General features: G+C 44.0%; 1 protein-coding gene and 1 pseudogene across 1 annotated transcript in view; both read left to right on the top strand.

Moving 5' to 3' along the window:
* SGK1 (serum/glucocorticoid regulated kinase 1) overlaps positions 1–16,785 on the top strand; it is a 149,112-nt gene that overhangs the window by 12,168 nt on the left and 120,159 nt on the right. The window lies entirely within an intron of this gene.
* On the top strand, positions 7,235–8,973 carry LOC100587206 (annotated as a pseudogene).

Genomic DNA, 16,785 nt, shown 5'->3' with positions numbered 1-16,785 from the left:
GGTTATCAATAAGTATATGTTGAAACAGAAAGCCAAAAGATTGTGAAATGCCTAAGGTCTATGGAGGAGAAAGAGGGGAGTTAATCTGAAAACCCATATAGAAATCAAAAGTTCTTTGCATTTTATTCTGTTTGGTTTATGTTGAAGTTCCATCATGTGCTAGACATGATGGCTCATCCCTGTAATTCCAGCACTTTGGGAGGCTGAGGTGGGAGGATCACTTGAGTCCAGGAGGTGGAGGCTGCAGTGAGCCATGGTCACACCACTGCACTCTAGCCTGGGCAACAGAACAAAACCCCATCTCTGAAAAAACAGTAAAATACATTGAATAAATTTTTTTTAATTCCATCATCTGAGACACATCTGTATTGTAAATAACATTTTTTTTTTTTTTGAGACAGGGTCTCATTCTGTCACCCAGACAGGGGTGCAGTGGTGCGATCACGGCTCACTGCAATCTCTGCCTCCTGGGTTCAAGTGATTCTCTTGCCTCAGCCATCCAAGTAGCTGGGACTATAAACACACACCACCATGCTGGGCTAATTTTTGTATTTTTAGTAGAAACCGGGTTTTCTTTTCCTTTTTTTTTTTTTTTTTTTTTTGAGATGAAGTCTCACTCTGTTGCCCAGGCTGGCTGGAGTGCAGTGGGCGCGATTTTGGTTCACTGCAACCTCCGCCTCTGGGGTTCAAGTGATTCTTGTGCCTCAGCCTCCAGAGTAGGTGGGCCTACAAGCACCAGCCACCATGCCCAGCTAATTTTTGTATTTTTAGTGGAGACGGGGGTTTCACCATATTGACCAGGCTGGACTCAAACTCCTGACCTCAGGCGAGCCACCAGTCTTGGCCTCCCAAAGTGTTTTAGGATTACAGATGTGAGCAACCATGCCCGGTTATATAACATCTCTTTTGAAGTCATTGTCTTCTCTATCATTCACTGTTCCCTGTAAAGGGATCCATGTAGTAAAGTGCTCTTATAATTTAGTAGTAGGTTAAAGATTTTTCTTTTCTGAAGGAAATCACATTTAGCATGATATAATCTCTTAGGTTTGCCTCAGTTGCCAGGAAACTCAAAGGTAAATTTAAATATAAATTTCAGTGAACAGATTGGACAAATCTTTAGAAATAACTTCTTAGTCACTGAATTTGGTTTTAATCTTGTGTTTTTATTTTCACTCTCTTCTTATGTGTTTTTCATTGTAAACTGCCTTGTTTTTTTTTTTCTCTTTGTTCTTTCCTTTTCTTTCTCTTTCTCTCTCTCTCTCTCTCTCTTTGAGACAGGATCTTGCTCTGTCCCCCAGACTGGAGAGTAGTGGTGCGATGATAGCTCACTTTAACCTTGAACTTCAAGACTCAAGTGATCCTCCCTATTGCCCAGGCTGGAATGCAGTGGTGCAGTCTCCACTCACTGCAACCTTCACCTCCCAGGTTCAAGCGATTCTCCTGCCTCAGTCTGCCACCACACCCGGCTAACTTTTATATCTTTAGTAGAGACGCGTTTTCACCTTGCTGGCCTTGCTGGTCTCAAACTCCTGACCTCGAGTGATCCGCCCACCTCAGCCTCTCAAAGTGCTGGGATTACAGTCGTGAGCATCCGCACCCAGCCCGTATTTCTTTCAAATTGTGTCCAACTCTACACTAAATTTATGTTACTATTATTGCAAAGCAAACTACCCAGAATTTGATGAGCAAAAGCCACTGTCATTTATTTGCTCACGATTCTGTGGATTAGGAATTCAGTTTCACTCATTTGGAGGCTTCTGCTCCCTGTGACATTGGCTGAGTCTTTCCTTGGCTGCCTTCAGCTGGTGGTTGAGCTGAGCCAGAAAGTCCAAGAAAGCTTCATGTTTGGTGTCTTAGTGCATCTCTATTGGCCTCTTTCTCTCTCCACATAGCTTGGGCATCCTCACAGTAACATGTTCTTAAGATAGACTTAGATGGCTGCTGGCTTCTAACAGGGAGTGCTTCAAGAGTGCCTGTGGAAGCTGACGATCTCATAAGGCCGAGTCCTGGATGTCTTATAGTGTGACTTCTGCTGCATTTTATTAATCAAAAACAAAACAAAACAAAACATCATAGGGCCAGCCCAGATTCAAGGGAAAGGAAAGTAAACTTCACCTCTCAATATGAAGAGTGGCAAAGAGAAACTGTGTCAAAGTTTCTTTCTTTTCTTTTCTTTTTTTTTCCTTAGAGACAGAATCTTGCTGTGTCGCTCAGGCTGGAGTCCAGTGGCTGGATCATAGCTCACTGCAGCCTCAACCTCCTTGGCTCAATCATGGTCCCACCTCAGCCTCTCGAGTAGCTAGGACAACAGGCACCCAGCACTACACCTGGCTAAAACTTTCTATTTCACTAAAATATAAAATAATTTTTCAAACTGTATCCAACTGTACTGAATTTATCTATGATCTTTTTTTTAAATCTGAACATTTACAGGAGAAGAATATTAAGGACTCCTAATACGAGATCAGACAAACAGTGTTGGCCTCTCAACTAAATTGTTTCCGAGCATGGTAACATTGGGCAAGGCATTTAATATTCTAAGCCTTAACTATTTTTTTTTTTTCTTTTTTCTTTTTGAGACAGAGTCTTGCTCTGTCGCCCAGGCTGGAGTGCAGTGGTGCGATCTTGGCTCACTGCAAGCTCCGCATCCCAGGTTCACGCCATTCTCCTGCCTCAGCCTCCCGAGTAGCTGGGATTACAGGTGCCCGCCACCACGCCTGGCTAATTTTTTGTATTTTCAGTAGAGATGGGGTTTCACCGTGTTAGCCAGGATGGACTGGATCTCCTGACCTTGTGATCCGCCCACCTCAGCCTCCCAAAGTGCTGGGATTACAGGGATGAGCCACCACGCCCGGCCTCTAAGCCTTAACTTTCTAAGGCTTATCTGTAAAATGGATTTAATAATAACACCTCAGGCTGGGCACGGTGGCTCATGCCTGTAATCCTAGCACTTTGGGAGGCTGAAGTGGGTGGATCACTTAAGAGTAGGAGTTCGAGATCAGCCTGGTCAACATGGTGAAACCCTTTCTGTACTAAAAACATAAAAATTAGCCAGGCATGATGGCGCACACCTGTAGTCTCAGCTAGTGGGGAGGCTGACGCAGGAGAATCACTTGAACCCAGGAGGTGGAGATTGCAGTAAGCCAAGATCACCCCACTACACTCCAGCCTGGGTGACAGAGTGAGACTCTGTCTCAAAATAATAAAATAATAATAATAATAACAATAATACCTCAAAGAACTGTTATGAGGATTAAATGACCTAACGCATGTAAAGTATTTATCCCCAATGCCTGGTACTCACTAAGCACTCAAAATGTGTTAGATATTATCAAGACAGACCTCAAAATTATGACCTACCTCTATAGCTTACTTTTCTGAACTTTTAGTTGTGGTATAAGTCGTGATTTTACTGGTGAGTTGGCCTGAAGACAAGCTGCTATGAAACCTCTGTGCTCTGGGATTTTATTGATTAAAGGTCATTTCTCAAAAGACCTGCACATCATCAACAGGTTGATTCTCTCATTTAGTTATTTAGTTGTTTCTGTAGGCTTAGGAAGTAGTGAACATAATTAATTTATCTTCTATAGATAGTTGTCCCTGGAGCACGGCAATGGTCTAGCTTCAGTGTTAAAAAGGTATTTCATTTGCGCAAGATCTCATTAAATCAAATGACACCAAATTACTCTGCTTTTTTAGTTACATATGCACAAGGCACTGAGGGACAAAGAGATATCGAAATATTTATGTCCAATGTATAATTTGTTATTGATGAGTTTTGACCTAATTTAATCAATTTAATATGAAATTTTGTTTTCTAGTCTGTCTTACATAAAGAATTAAAATCCATTTGAAATTCAAAATCATAATCCATGTAACTCATCAACACTCTGAATGATCTTTCGAATCTATTATTCCCCATTCACTAAAATATTTCTCATTAAAGCCTCAAAAACTTGGAGGGCATTCCATCCTTCTGTTTTCTTTAATATCCAGCTCTTTTGTTTTGTATTTCTTTTGCCTTGTGGACACTTATCCATCCATATCTTAACTTTCCCTTTCAGTTTACCAGAGCGGTGGTGGCTCATGCCAATAATCCCAGTGCTTTGGGAGGTAAAGATGGGAGGATTGCTTGAGCCCAAGAGTTCAAGACCAGCCTGGGCAACATAGCAAGACCCTCAGGTCTCCAGGAAATTTAAAAAAAAAAAAATAGCCAGGCTGGTGGCACACGCCTGTATTCCCAGTTACTCGGGAGGCTGTGGTGGGAAGATCACTTGAGCCCAGAAGGTTGAGGTTGCAGTGAGCCATGATCACACCACTACACTCTAGCCTGGACAACAGAGTAAGACCCTGTCTCAAAAAGAGGAGAGGAGGGGAGGGGAGAGGAGGGGAAGGGAAGGGAGGAGAGGAGAGGAGAGGAGAGAAGGTGGTCCTTCCTGTGGATCGCTCCTCCTTGGAATACTCAGTTGTGGCTTCTGTGACCCAGCACTCCAGTCTCTCCTCCTACTTGTGGGTGATTTCTTAATTTCCTTTCAGGCCTTCCTGCTCTGTCCTACCAATAATGTGGGGATGGCTCAAACTCAGTCCTTGGCTCACCGGCCTCTCACCATCTCTTTGCCCTTTCCCTCTTACTGTAGTTCTCCATCTTTCTCACTTTCCCATCCACTCTCCCTCCTCCTCCACATGCAGGTTCATTCATTCCTGTGCTTTAAATGTAATCTGTTATTCAGAAACTTAGTTCCCTGAATGCCAGACCTCTGTTCCCAATTGTTTACTAAACATTACCATTGAAATGTCTCATACACATCTTGAGCTAGTCCTGTTCAAAACCCAACTCTTGATTTTTCTTCCCATTTTTCTCTATTTCAGTAAATGATACTACTACGTAACTCATTTGTGAGAGCGAGAAATCTAGAAATTATTTCTCTTTCTTTTCTCCCAACGTCAGTGCAATTCATCAGCATATTCTATTGCATTTACTTCCAAAATACATTTCTTGGCCAGGCGCGGTGGCTCACACCTGTAATTCCCCCACTTTGGGAGGCCGAGGTTGGTGGATCACCCCAGGTCAGGAGTTCAAGACCAGCCTAGCCAAGATGGTGAAACCCCCGCTCTACTAAAAATACAAATATTAGCTGGGCATGGTGGCGCATGCCTGTAATCCCAGCTACTCAGGAGGCTGAGGCAGGAGAATTGCTTGAACCCAGGAGGTGGAGGTTGCAGTGAGCCGAGGTCATGCCATTGCACTCCAGCCTGGGCAACAGAGCGAGACTCCATCTCAAAAAAAAAAAAACAAAAAAAAAACCAAACATTTATTTTTAACTCCTTTCTCTTTATCTCCAGGGCCTATCCCTTGGTGCAAGCCACCACCATCTTTCTTTTTTTTTTTTTCTTTTTTTTTTTTTGAAACGGTGTCTTGCTCTGTCACCCAGGCTGGAGTGCAGTGGCGTGATCTCAGCTCACTGCAACCTCCGCCTCCCGGGTTCACGCCATTCTCCTGCCTCAGCCTCCCGAGTAGCTGGGACTACAGGCGCCCGCCACAACGCCTGGCTAATTTTTTTGAATTTTTAGTAGAGTCGGGGTTTCACCGTGTTAGCCAGGATGGTCTTAATCTCCTGACCTCGTGATCTGCCCATCGCGGCCTTCCAAAGTGCTGGGATTACAAGCATGAGCCACCACGCCCGGCCCGCCACCACCATCTTTCGCCTGGACTCCTTAGTAAAATCTCTTAACTCATCTCTCCCCATCTTCTTTCTCCCTGCCTTCTCCTCCTTAACATCCCCATGAAAAAATTACAGCACTTTAGACAAATTAACATCTTTCTCATAGTAATAAGGTTTTCCTGAGGGAAGAAAGCATTGAGAGAGAAAAGTACTTCCCTAGAGTCACATAGAGAAATGGCAAATGTGATGTTAGAAGTCAGGTTCCTTTTTTAGTGGCAATAAACTCTTGTATTTTCTCAGTTATCTGCTGTGTGTTTTTTTCTCTCTCTCTCTCTCTTTAACTTACTTTCTTTTTTTGAATTAAAAAAGCATTTTATTTTGTGAAGAATTGAGTTATTTGGACCTTCTTGAGTATAGGTGATGCTAACATGCTTTAGTTTAAATTTCATTATCCAACTCCACCAAACTCAGGGCAAAAAAAAAAAAAAAAAGTCACAAGGATTGGAAAAGCTACCAGAGGTTATAAAACCCTGTCAGAAGGAAATGCCTAAACTAGAATGAACAGGCATATCCAAACATTGAGTATTTCCACCTTGGAAATCTTTTTTTTTAAGTGGTTTACTAAGCCAGAGTTTAATAATTATGCTAATGAGCATACTTGTTATGAGTTTTACTGTATGTCAGCCAACCACTTTGCATAGTTTTCAAAGTCCTCCCTGTTCTGCACACATCAGCATACCTTGCCTCAACTTCCTTCACTCCTTGGCATAACTCCCCACCTCTGATCTCTCAGGAAGTTTGTTTTGCTCACAATTTCACCCTTACTCCATACTTAGCTAAATTCTACATATGTTTCCAGAGCCAGCTTTAGTTCCATGTGATCTATGACACTTACCCAGCTACTATTTTTTTGTTTTGTTTGTTTTGTTTTGTTTTGTTTGTTTTGTTTGAGATAAAATCTAGCTGTGCTGCCCAGACGAGAAGGCAGTGGCACAGTCACAGCTCACTGCATCCTCGACCTCACTGGCTCAAGCGATCCTTGCACCTCAGCCTCCAGAGTAGCTGGAACTATAGGCATGAGCTGCCATGGCTGGCTTTTTCTTTCTTTTTTTTTTTTTTTTTTTTGTAATTTTTTTGTAAAGATGAGGTCACCCTGTGTTACCCTGGCTGCCAGCTACTGTGAATTGCACAGATTGCTTTCTTTAAATGCAATTAAATTAAGAGCTGAGAGCCGGGCGCTGTGGCTCACACCTGTAATCCCAGCACTTTGGGAGGCTGAGGCAGGTGGATCATGAGGTCAAGAGATTGAGACCATTCTGGCCAGCATGGTGAAACCCCGTCTCTACTAAAAATACAAAAATTAGCTGGGCATGGTGGTGTATGCCTGTAATCCCAGCTACTCAGGAGGCTGAAGCAGGAGAATCACTTGAACCCAGGAGGTAGAGGTTGCAGTGAGCCGAGATCACACCACTGCACTCCAGCCTGGGTGACAGAGAGAGACTCTGTCTAAAAAAAAAAAAAAAAAGAGCTGAATGCTACCAAGAAGCAGCTTCTCCACTCCTTCTGGAATCTCCGCCTGGTTCAGCCTGCCTGCCTCCACCATGTCCATCAGAGTGACCCAGAAGTCCTACAAGGTGTCCATCTCTGGCCCCCGGGCCTTCAGCAGCCGCTTCTACACGAGTGGGCCCAGTGCCTGCATCAGTTCCTCAAGCTCCTCCTGAGTGGGCAGCAGCAGCTTCCGGGGTAGCCTGGGTGGAGGCTATGGTGGGGCCAGCGGCATGGGCGGCATCACCGCCGTCACAGTCAACCAGAGCCTGCTGAGCCCGCTTAATCTGGAGGTGGATCCCAACATCCAGGCCTTGCACACCCAAGAGAAGGGGCAGATCAAGACCCTCAACAACAAGTTTGCCTCCTTCATAGACAAGGTACGGTTCCTGGAGCAGCAGAACAAGATGCTGGAGACCAAGTGGAGCCTTCTGCAGCAGCAGAAGACAGCTCGGAGCAACATGGACAACATGTGTGAGAGCTACTTCAGCAACCTTAGGCGGCAGCTAGAGACTCGGGGCCAGGAGGAGCTGAAGCTGGAGGCAGAGCTTGGCAACACACAGGGGCTGGTGAGGATGAGATCAACAAGCTTACAGAGATGGAGAATGAATCTGTCCTCATCAAGAAGGATGTGGATGAAGCTTACATGAACAAGGTAGAGCTGGAGTCTCGCCTGGAAGGGCTGACTAACGAGATCAACTTCCTGAGGCAGCTGTATGAAGAGGAGATCGGGAGCTGCAGTCCTAGAGCTCGGATACGTCTGTGATGCTGTCCAAGGACAACAGCCGCTCCCCGGACATGGACGGCATCATCGCTGAGGTCAAGGCGCAGTACAAGGAGATCGCCAACCGCAGCCGGACTGAGGCTGACAGCATGTACCAGATCAAGTATGAGGAGCTGCAGATGCTGGCTGGGAAGCACGGGGATGACCTGCAGCATACAAAGACTGAGATCTAGGCCGGGCGCAGTGACTCACGCCTGTAATCCCAGCACTTTGGGAGGCCGAGGCGGGCTGATCACAAGGTCAGGAGTTCAAAACCAGCCTGACCAACATGGTGAAACCCTGTCTCTACTAAAAATACAAAAATTAGCCTGGGGTGGTGGCGCATGCCTGTAATTGCATCTACTCAGGAGACTGAGGCAGGAGAATCGCTTGAACCCGGGAGGCGGAGCTTGCAGTGAGCCGAGATCGTGCCACTGCACTCCAGCCTGGGCGACAGAGCAAGACTCTGTCTCAAAAAAAAAAAAGACAGAGATCTCCAAGATGAACCAGAACATCAACTGGCTCCAGGCTGAGATTGAGGCTCTCAAAGGCCAGAGGGCTTCCCTGGAGACTGCCATCGCAGATGCCGAGCAGCATGGGGAGCTGGCTGTTAAGGATGACAACGCCAAGCTGTCTGAGCTGGAGGCCGCCCTGCAGTGGGCCTAGCAGGACATGGCGCGACAGCTGCGTGCGTACCAGAAGCTGATGAACGTCAAGCTGGCCCTGGACATCGAGATCGCAACCTACAGGAAGCTGCTGAAGGGCTAGAAGAGCCGGCTGGAGTCTGGGATGCAGAACATGAGTATCCAGATGAAGACCACCAGCAGCTATGCAAGTGGTCTGAGCTCAGCCTATGGGGGTCTCACAAGTCCCAGCCTCAGCTACAGCCTGGACTCTAGCTCCTTCAGCCACATCAGCTCCACCAGGGCTGTGGTTGTGAAGAAGATCGAGACCCGCAATGGGAAGCTGGTGTCCAAGTCCTCTGATGTTCTGCCTGAGTGAACAGCCAAGGCAGCCCCTCCCAGCCTGCCCCTCTTGTGGCTGCCCCAGAGCCCAGGAGGGAGGCCCCTGTGCAGGGTAGCACAAGGAACAGGAGACCCACCTGAGGCTCAGCCCTAGCCCTCAGCCCACCTGCGGGGGAGTTTACTGCTTGGGGATCCCCCCTTGCCCGTGCCTCCAGCTACAAAACAATTCAACTGCTTTTTTTTTTTTTGGTCCAAAATAAAACCTCAGCTAGCTCTGCCAAAAAAAAAAAAAAAAAAAAAGAGCTGAATGCTTCTTCAACTCTTAGTAAATACTGATTTCTATAATAATTACCCTTTACTGATTGATTATAATGAACAAGTAGCATTTCCAAAACACTTAATTGACAAAATGGGCCAGGCATGGTGGTTCACGCCTGTAATCTCAGCACTTTAGGAGGCTGAGGCAAGAGGATTGCTTGAGTCCGGGAGTTCAAGACCAGCTTGGGCAACAAAGTGAGATCCTGGTGTTGGCGGTGTAGTGGTGAGCATAGCTGCCTTCCAAAGTGAGATCCTGTCTCTACAAAAAATGAAAAAGTTAGCTGAGCACAGTGGCATATGCCTGTAGTCCTAACTACTTGGAAGGCTGAAGTGAGAGGATCACTTGAACCCAGAAGTTGGATGCTGCAGTGAGCTAAAATTGCCCCACTGCGCTCCAGCCCAGCCAACAGAGCAATATCTCGCCTATAAAAATAATAATATGATAAACAAAATGAAAAATTTACAAAATGTCCAATGATCATCTCTCCCTTGTGACTCACAACTCAGAAATGCTGGTGTCCTTAGCCTTGCCTCACCAATGAGGATACTGGTCATGAGGAAGCATAAGTAACTTCCCCATGGTCACACAGATAAGAAGACTCACGTCGACTGATGACATTTGAGATTCTATTCCCATTACATCACATGATTTCTCTGGCAACTGCTGTGGTTTTTCGCTGAGCATTCTATGCTGACCATCTGTTACAGCACGAACTTGAGAAAATTGAAGTGAACTTCTTTGTTCTCACGCTTACATTTCAGATTCTTCAGCCTAGGATTCGAAGAGAATCCACTTTTAATTCTACCTTCTAAATTGCCATGGGTTCCCACTCCCACATCCTTACTGACTGTCTGCATTGCCATTTCGCAAGCTCAGGTCACCTTGAACCTTACCTGGAGAACTGCCACCATCTTTTTAATGGCCTCTTACTACTGTCCTGCTCTTGGCCTCCTGCTACTATTCCCCATAGAATCCTCCAGGTTGCCATCTATAAGGGCTTTTTTTTTTTTTTTTTTCTGAGACAGAGTCTCGCTCTGTTGTCTAGGCTAGAGTGCAGTGGCACGATCTCAGCTCACTGCAACCTCTGCATCCCAGGTTCAAGCGATCCTCCTGCCTCAGTCCCCCTAGTAGCTGGGATTACAGGCATGTGCCACCATGCCCAGCTAATTTTTGTATTTTTAGTAGAGACGAGGTTTCGCCATGATGGCCAGGCTGGTCTCGAACTCCTGACCTCAGGTTATCCACCTGCCTTGGCGTCCCAAAGTGCTGGGATTACAGGTGTGAGTCACCGCACCTGGTCCTAGAAGGGCTTTCTAAAATACAAGTGGGACCTTGATATCCCTGTGCTTAAAATATGTCAGTGGTTTATCGTGACTCTCAAAACAGGGCCCTAATTCCTTACCCTTATATTTATATAGCTGAGATGGGGCCCTGGCTCAGCTCTCTACCCCCTCATTTCTTCTTCTTTCTCCTGCTTCTCCTTCCTCATCCACTGGACTCCATTCTCCAACCATGCAGAATAGCTTACTCTTCCCCAACTGCACCATCCAGCTACCCAGCCAAGGGCTCTTAACCCAGCATCCACACATCCCTTGGGGGGCAGGAGGATGTCAATGGAGGAAATTCAGAACTTGGATGAAAAAAAAAATTACACATTCATTTTCACTAATCTCTAGCTGAAATCTAGTCTCTCCAATTATAAATGTAGCCAAAAACCACAGTCGTTTTACCAGGACCTGCAATTTTGTCACTAATAAAAATCACAGATATTTTCATGTCACATGACAGTTGTTCAAGGCACCATATCGTTTATGCTCATCATTACTGAGAAATTTACAGTAATTATTAGCTTTCCTCTAGACTTTGTTATCTAACACATTAATAAAGATTCACTGGCTGGGCGTGGTAGCTCACGTCTGTATTCCCAGCACTTTGGGAGGCCAAGCGGGAAGGATCAGTAGTTGGAGACCAGCCTGGTCAACATGGTGAAACCCCATCTCTACTAAAAATACAAAAATTAGCTGGGGGTGGTGGTGCACATCTGTAATCCCAGCTACTCAGGAGGCTGAGCCAGGAGAATCACTTGAACCCAGGAGGCGAGGGTTGCAGTGAGCCGAGATAATGCCATTGCACACCAGCCTGGGTGACAAAGTGAGCCTCCATTTCAAAAATAAGATAAAATAAACACAAATTTATAAGTAAAATACTTGGTCACAAAAGGACAAATGCTGTATAATTAAATTTACATGAGGTACTTAGAGTAGTCCCATTTATAGACAGAAAGTAGAATGGTCCTTGCCAAGGACTAGGGAAGAAGGCGGATGAGGAATTACTGTTTCATGGGTATGGAGCTTCAGTTTGGGAAGATGAAAACCGTTTTGGAGATTGGATAGCGGTGATGGTTGCCCAACAATGTGATTGTACTAATACGACCAAACTGCACACTTAAAAATGGCTAAAGTGGTAAATTTTATGTGATGTATATTTCATCACAACGAAAAAAATACAGCACAGTATATTAGATGGGAAATGTGCTGAAGAAAAATAAAGACAGGAAGGTGAGTAGGAAGGACCAAGGGGTCAGAGGCCAAGATAAACTTCACTGCCAGAGGGTTCTTTGCTGTTGTTTTTGCTCAGGACCTGAGCTATCTGCACAGCCACGTGTTCAGAAAAACTTGCAACATGACCTGAATCTTTCATCTGATTGTCAGTGGGTGCAAAAGTGAAGCTTTTCTCATGTGTGTTGCTAAAATCCTGAAAACCGAATGCCTTTCATTCCCCTAGCACCTTCTGGATGTACACAGGTGAAATCCTCAAGAGGAATAATGGGATGTCAAATTGTTACTGGGATGGGTCCATTTATCTTACCATTTGTCTGCATTTTAGTTTGACATGAGCACTTTTCTGCCATGCATCGTCAAGGAATTATGAGGCCATTCGAGGAGGTGAAATGACTAGTTTTTGAAAGTCAGATAATTATATCTGATTTATGTCTTCAGTGTCTCCATAAATCATCTTAATATTCAGGCTTCCTTGAGTTTGGCTTTATACTTACTAACTTTTTCCTAACTCACAAAAGATAACCAATGTGGATTCCAAGTCTGCTTGCTTTTAGTAAGTGGTCTGATTTCTGTTCTTTTTGACATTTAGGTAGAAGGTAGAAGTTCTTATTAAAGTACATATTATCAAATATTGAGGTTTAAAGGTTTGATATCAAAGTTTGATCTACACAATGTCAAAACCTGTTTGTAAAGTGAAACTTCTATCCAATCAAGGCTGTATGAACGTCAATCCTACAGCCTAGGTGTTTTTGCTTGTTTTTCTTTTTAATAGTAGTTTGGCAAATAAATAAACACAGATCTAATTCTCTCATTTGCCTCTAACCTAAAGTTTTTACCATTTGGGGACGTTGACCAGCAAAGCCTCTTGAAATATTAAGTCTAATACTCCTTTGCAATGTTATCTTGGTAAGTTGTAACTATTTAAGACTTTTTTTGAAGTATACAAATTGTTTTCAATGGAATAGTGAGATTTGTACAGCTTATTAGAAACTGGCAAATTATGAGCCATTTTACATTATCTAGATCCTAAAGTGCAGATTGCAGGAGCTTAATTCTTCAGACCTTAAAAATATTCTCTCCCTCTTCTTGTCTTTTATGGCACACAGATGAAAACAGGGAGTTTATCTGAAAGCACAGTCTGGAAACAAGAGAGTTATCCAATTATGAAGATGATAAACGACTTAGGGAATCACCTTCCGTGCCCATGGTGCTGTCATTTAATTTCCCTCTTTTGTCTTTTTTTATTCTGTCAAATGAGAACTCTGACATTTTGATCATTGGGAAGATGTATCAGTAGTACTTCCAACCTTCTTTAAAAGATGGAAATATTTAAGTGACTGTTCAATCAGAATCCTTGATAGAGTAAGTGACTAGCTTAAGTGTTTTAAGGTCAGTCATGTCTACTGCCAAAAGCTTTTTACAGCCATTTCTTTCCTATTCGAATGCATTTTGGATCCTTTTCATCTTTTTCTCTCACTTTTCTATATCTACTTAATCTAATGTTTGTAAAATAATTCCTTCTCCTAGAACATGTAACCTATTCCTGGGCTTCATTTTCTTTTTTTTTGAGACAGAGTCTCCCTTTGTCACCCAGGCTAGAGTGCAGAAGCACAATCTTGGCTCACTACAGCCTCTACCTCCCGGGTTCAAGCTATTCTCCTGCATCAGCCTCCCGAGTAGCTGGGATTACAGGCGCCAGCCACCACGCCCAGCTAGTTTTTGTATTTTTATCAGAGACGGGGTTTCACCATGTTGGCCAGGCTGGTCTTGAACTCCTGACTTTCAGGTGATCCGCCTGCCTCTGCCTCCCAGAGTTTTGGGATTACAGGCATGAGCCACCACACCCGGCCCCCTGGGCTTCATTTCAAAACAAATTCCATTTGTGCAGAGTAATGAAGTCTTTAAGGTTTCACCAAAGGAACTTCTCTGGGTGTCACTTTCCTCATCTGTAAAACGAGTCTCACTTTCTTTGTCTATAAAATGGCAAAAGTTTGCTTCACCTCTAAGAGTGTACAATTTCTGCAAAATGATTTGCTCTCTTGCCGTAATATGTGTCAAAAAACAAAACAAAATTTCAAAAAATCTAGTTTTTTTTTTTTTGAGAGAGTCTTGCTCTGTCACCCAGGTTGGAGTGCAATGGTGCGATCTTGGCTCACTGTAACCTCCGCCTCCTGGGTTCAAGTGATTCTTGTCCCTCAGCCTCCTGAATAGCTGGGATTAAAGGCACGTGCCACCACGCCTGGCTATTTTTTTTGTGTATTTTTAGTAGAGACGGAGTTTCACCGTGTTGGTCAAGCTGGTCTCGAACTCCTGATCTCAAGTGATCTGCCCGTCTTGGCCTCCCAAAGTTGTTGGATTACAGGCGTGATCCATCGCGCCTGGCCACAAATGTAGTTTATAGATTTCAATTGGCTTTACTGCAATTTTAGAATCAGGGAACATTTCATCCCATAAAATAGAATAAGTGTTCCAATGAGCTAAGCAAAGGGGATTAGCTTTATATAGACAGAGGAGGCCTGAAGAAAGAAACAAATAACAAAAAGTTATTCGTCATTTTAAGGCTACTTTCCTTGTGAGGCAGAACAGGGAGACAGAACAATAGAAAAACAACTGATTAACATCAGGTGTCTTTAGGCCACCTTTCTTGCATAAGGATCAAAGCAAAGAAGGCTTTATTATCATGCCAACTGAAGACTGAAACTGGGCTGTGTGGGATATTGGCTGTTATCTCTCTTTGGATTTCTCGTAAGGTCAGATAACAACTTAGTTTGGGTTTGCTGACGTGGAACTGTAGCATGGGTGACTCCATTTTGATTTTTAGTGTGGTCTGTTGGGGCCTAGTGCAGGAGCTTAGTTCAACAGCCTCCTGTAATTTTTATTTTAAGTGTGTAACTAATGGCTACATCCACCACTCTTCTACAGTAAGGGGGCCTGATTGATTCTCCTCTGGACTCCTTCAGAGGGCTCCTAACAGGGCGCTTCACTGCCTACCTTTCACTCCAAATCATCCCACACATGGCTGAGCTGCAGCTCAGTATCTAATATGCAAGTCCTATTAAGATGTAGATTAGAGGCATGGACCTGGTTGCTCACTGAATTCATTGCAAACCCTTAACGTGGCACCCAAGACCCTCAGCAACAAGCCCTCAAGCAACCTTTCCTGCCTTCTCATCTTCTTCTTCCCTACCTGCCTCTCAGATCACTCATCCATTCACTTCAATATATTTTTTGAGGACTGAATATGTGCTGAGCCCTCTGCTAGGTGCTAGAAACAATGATGGGCCAAACCAGGTAAGTTCCAGGCAGGGCCCTGCACATGTAAAGCCCTGGGTGGGAAGACATGAGTAGTTTATAGGAGGTGGCCCAGAGACCTCTGTGGCTCAAGCAGAGAGCCTGAAAATAGGGAATATGTTTGAACAGCAAAGTAGAAAATAAACTAGCTATGACTTCGCAGGCCTCCTTAAGAAGTTCTGTCATTATCTGAGGCACAATGAGAAGCTCCATGTATTGAACAGAGCTGCAGCGCCCTGCCATTTTCCTCCCCTAAGTTATTGCTTCTACAGGTCCTTCACTGTGAACTACACTCTTCATTTTTTCTGTCTCTGCTTGCTCAACTCACAACCATTATTTGGAACATTAATTTCAAGTGCCATCTCTTCCATGGAAAATGTCCTCCTCACCCTAAACCAAATGGAGCTTGTATTGCTGTCATTTGTCTTTTTTTTTTTTTTTGACAGAAAATCACAGATTTATTGAAACAAAAGTACACTCCACAGACTGGGAGTGGACGCCAACAATTCTTATTCTTTTCTTTTCTTTTTCTTTTTTTTTTTAGAGGCAGGGTCTTGCTCTGTCACTCAGCCTGGAGTGTAGTGGCAAGATCATATAGCTCAGTGCAGCCTCAAACTCCTGCGCTCAAAACACTGCAGGTGTATGCCAACGTGCATAGCTAATTTTTTTTTTTTTTTGAGATGGAGCTTCGCTCTTGTTACCCAGCCTGGAGTGTGATGGCGTGGTCTTGGCTCACTGCAACCTCCCCCTTACAGGTTCAAACAATCCTCCTGCCTCAGCCTCCTGAGTAGTGGGATTACAAGTGCCTGCCACCACGCCCAGCTAATTTTTGTATTTTTTCAGTAGAGAGGGGGTTTCACCATGTTGGTAAGGCTGGTCTTGAACTCTTGACCTCATGTGATCCACCCGCCTCAGCCTCCCAAAGTGCTGGGATTACAAGCGTGAATCACTGCACCCGGCCACATAGCTACTTTTTTATTTTTTGTAGAGACAGAGGTCTCACTGTGTTGCCCAGGCTGGTTTTGAACTCCTGTGCTCAAGTGATCCACTTGCCTCAGTCTCTGTATGTCTTTTTCTCTGCTACCTATGAGACCTATAGGGTCTGATGTGGTAGCCACCAGCTACATGTGACTATTGAGCACCTGAACTGTGGCTAGTCTGAATCGAGATGTACTTTAGATGTAAAATACACACCAGATTTTAAACACTCAGTATGGAAAAAAAAGAGAATATAAAATATTTCATTAATAATTTTATATTAAGTACACTTTAGAATGATAATGTTGGGGGGTACATTGGGTTAAATAAAGTATATGATTGAAATTAATTTCATATTTCTTTTTACTTCACTTAATGTGTCCATTAGAATATTTACAATTGTGTCTGTGGTTTATATTCTATTCCTATTGGACTGCACTCCTCTAGACTATACACTTCCTGAGTAGTAAAGGTTTATCCAATTATTCATCTGTTTATCCCTCAGGGAACACTAGCTTGTTCATAGTGGAAGAATCAATGAACATTGTTTAAATTCATTGCCAATTAAAAGAAATACTTTGCAATTTTAGTACACTACCTCCTTTCCACCTGAAATGTGCAGCCGAACTCCACAGTGAAAATGGGTGGACAAGGGAGACAGAGTTTTTTCCAGCCCCTATAAAGGGTAAAGGTATGGAAC

This window comes from Nomascus leucogenys, chromosome 3 (assembly GCF_006542625.1).
Source record: "Nomascus leucogenys isolate Asia chromosome 3, Asia_NLE_v1, whole genome shotgun sequence".
NCBI lineage: Eukaryota > Metazoa > Chordata > Mammalia > Primates > Hylobatidae > Nomascus > Nomascus leucogenys.
The sequence above is the reverse complement of the archived record's forward strand: the minus strand, read 5'-3'. Positions and strand labels throughout refer to the sequence as shown.